At 35.5% G+C, this 3,733-nt stretch overlaps 1 pseudogene; it reads right to left on the bottom strand.

The window, feature by feature from the left end:
• Positions 1–1,892: 1,892 nt before the first annotated feature.
• On the bottom strand, positions 1,893–3,733 carry LOC143581667 (heat shock cognate 70 kDa protein-like; annotated as a pseudogene).

Raw genomic sequence — 3,733 nt, forward strand, 5'->3', positions numbered from 1 at the left:
AATTAATAGTGTCGGCAGGTATTATTAAGGTAAAGAGATCATAAACATGATCCAATTTCCAAAATTATGAAGAAGATTGTGGTGCAAGACAATTAACAAGGTCGCGGGTTGGGTTTTTGGATCATGGATACGGGTTTGGGTTATTGGATTATTGGGTTAAAAGATTATAATATTCAGAACTTGCTAAATAGTCCCTAGACTATTGAGGTGGAAACGCTAGAAGCTTAAAGTATAGTTTTGGGTTAGAAATCTCCATAACGTGAAAGTTACAAATATATAATATATAATTAATTAAATAGTAATATAATAATGGTTAATTTACGCAAAGAAAAATTTCCCGAGCATTGAAATGGGTCGGGTTTATGAATTTCGACAATTCCGAGTTGTTACAAGAAGCGATCGAGGGCAACTTTATCTGAATCCCCGATGAGATGACTATTCCTTTCACTAGCAAAGAAAATTCTCTAAAGGAGTTGTTCTATTCAATCTTTCCATCAATCGAAAACAGATTATGTACTTCGGATAACATAGCATCTAAAGATATATTATCCACAAGAAATGAGATTGTTACAAGATTAATGATCAAATGCCCGATAATTTTCAAGGTGAGGAAATGGTTTATTACAATTTTGAAAAAGTTGAGGATGATAACCGTTTTTAAATTGCAAAACGTTTTAATTTGGAACGGGTATTTGTAGAACCGTTACAAGTAATGAATATATTGTGAAGATGTTAACTGTTTTAAAATAAAGATTAAAATCAGTTGTTAAATGTTTTGTCTATAAAACAACGTCAGTTTCCTTTTTATCATTTGTTGGGATAATTGTTCAAATAATACTTTGCTCAACATTATATTCAACAGTTGAACCTCACACCGTTGTAACTCAATTTTCCAGTCTTGGAAGTAATGAATATGTTATCGGAATCTAATGTGAATATGTTAACCGTTATAAAATAAAGGTTAAAACCCGTAGTTAAAGGTTTTGTCTATAAACAACGCTAGTTTCCTTAGTATTTACAACGGGTTGGGATAATTTTTGAAAATAAAACTGTGCTTTACATTATATTTAACGGTTGAACCTCACACCACTGTAAATAATTTTTTAGACCGGTTTAATAGAAGTTTTTGTAGTAGTGTTTATATAATAAAAGACCAAACCTAAAATCCAGTACTTCAAAGATTACATAATTTAATCTTCTTCCCTATAACAAAATAACATAGCCTAAATGGCTGCGCGAGATGAAGCCGCCGAAGAAAATTCGATGGTGTTTCTTGTTTCTTCACTCTTCTTACTTAAATGGCTGGCATTATGGTGGAAACTAAGTGATTGATAACTCATAATATAGTAACGCTCACCCTCAAAACACGGCACTCCGGCATCCGGACGGTGAGCACCGGCCCACCGTTGTAAAACCCTAAATCCGCCCATAGGCGTCGATGGTATCATATTTGATCGATATTATGTTTTGAATTTGGGCTTGATCTAGAACCAGATGGAAACGACAAAATTGGAATTTATAAAACCTAAACTAAAGGGTCAGATATTTAATCACGTAAAACATACTAGATTGTTGTTTATCTGGCCCATATAAAATGTAATAGAACCTCACAAGCTACAACCAATGATTAAAAGACCATAACTCATGGTAATGTCTACACGACCAGTGGATATCATGAACTTTGAATCAATGTTTTGACAAAAACTGTTGTAAAATGATATGTCCTAACATTGTGATTTTGTTTAATCTTCCAGTTTGTTTAAACAAATTGTGTTAGGATCATTTTGTTTGATACAAATTAGTACTTTGTTTTGATTATGTCTTATTTTGGATTTATGAATATCATGTGGTCATAATTTTTTCCTTTTTTCTTAGTAAAATTGTAAGCAAGCTAAATTATCAATGGTAGCTATTGCATTGCCTCAAGCATATAACGTATAGGTGAACAAAAAAAGCAAATTAAACACCTCAAAAGATTGGATTGTTTATAGTTATTCATACATGCTAACTTTCAGTTGATAAAAAAAATTTGAAAATGCCATAAAAAGAAACATCTTTAATCATCTTCTCATTGCTTAATCATTTTCACCATCTTCTGGATGTCATCCTTAGATGAATCTCCACTCATAGCAATTGTGATACTTCGTTTGTTACCAGTCGACATGATCTCTTCAGAAACATGAAGAATACCATTAACATATATTTTAAAGCAAGCCTTAAGCATTTCTACACCTTTAGGGGCGGCTGGAATGCCATCAAGAGTAAACGTGTGAAGAAAAATATTGTCTTTGACGTATTTACCCTCACCTTGATATACATCGCATGTCACATTTACTTGGTTGTCATAGAGAGTTCCATAAAAACGCTCCTTAACGGTGGGTATGGGTGTGTTCCCATAGCCACTTATTTCATGATCTAAACCAAACATGACGTCAAGAGAAAGAGGGGTCACATCTAATAGCACCAAATCCTGCATCCTTTTGTTCCCATAGCCACTTATGTTTGCAGCTAACACGGCAGCACCGTAAGCCACAGCTTCATCCGCATGAATGCTCTTGCAAAGTGGTTTCCCATCAAAAAATTATGTCAGCATTTGTTGCACCTTGGGAATTCTTGTCGACCCACCAACAATAACCAATTCATGAACATCACGCTTATGCATTTTTCCGTCTCTTAAACAGTTTTCAACATGCTTAATGCACATGTTGAAGAAACCAGCATTAAGTTCCTCGAATTTTGCCCTGTTGAATTTTGTTGTGAAATCAATTCCCTCAAACAAGCAATCAATTTCAATTGGAGTTTGTGTTGTTGAGGACAAATCCCTCTTCGCTTTCTTGCTGATGTCCTTCTTCTCTCCCTTTTTAAAGATATCAACACAATGATTCACCATCAACTGGTCAAAATTCTCTCCACCTAAGTGAGTGTCACCGCCAACAGCTTTAACTGTAATGGTGCCAGCCTGGCTGATCTAGAGAAGAGACACATCAAAGGTTCCTCCACCCAAATCAAATATCAACACATTCTTCTCATTAGGACTGTTAATGTTGGCACTCTTATCTAGACCATAGGCGATTGCTGCTGATGTTGGCTCATTGATCAAGCGCAACACATTAAGTCCCGCCAACAACCCGGCATCCATGGTCGCCTTGCGTTGCTTGTCACTAAAATATGCAGGAACGGTTAGTACTGCATCAGTAACCGTTGTTCCAAGGAATGCTTCGGCAGCTTCTTTCAAGTTTTTTAGAATCATTGAAGATATTTCTTCCGGCGAAAATTTCTATTCTTCCGACTCATGTTCAGATACAATTATTGGCTTCTCCCCAGACCCTTCAGTTACCTTAAAAGGTCTAGTTTCAATGTCTTTCTTCGCAATGCCATCATTGAATCTGGTTCCCATTAAGCGCTTAACATCTGAACATTATTATTATTTAAATAAGAATGAAAATATATATTAATCGGTCATCAAAAACACTTTGAGATTTGATAACAAACGAACTTACCAAAAACAGTGTTTTTAGGGTTCCTGGTGCTTTGATTTTTTGCAGCCTCGCCTACTAGAAGTTGCGCTTCATCCCAAGCAACGCATGAAGGAGTAATTCTGTTACCTTGTAGATTAGGAATGATCTCAACACGGTTGTGCTCATCAAACTAGGCTGCCACACATGAATATGTTGTTCCAAGATCAATACCGATTGCAGTTCTCCTGGTCATCTTCATACACACGTACAAGAAT

Source organism: Bidens hawaiensis, unplaced genomic scaffold (assembly GCF_021521415.1).
Source record: "Bidens hawaiensis isolate Kalapana, Puna unplaced genomic scaffold, B.hawaiensis_p1.1 tig00031134_1, whole genome shotgun sequence".
In the NCBI taxonomy this organism is placed as follows: domain Eukaryota; kingdom Viridiplantae; phylum Streptophyta; class Magnoliopsida; order Asterales; family Asteraceae; genus Bidens; species Bidens hawaiensis.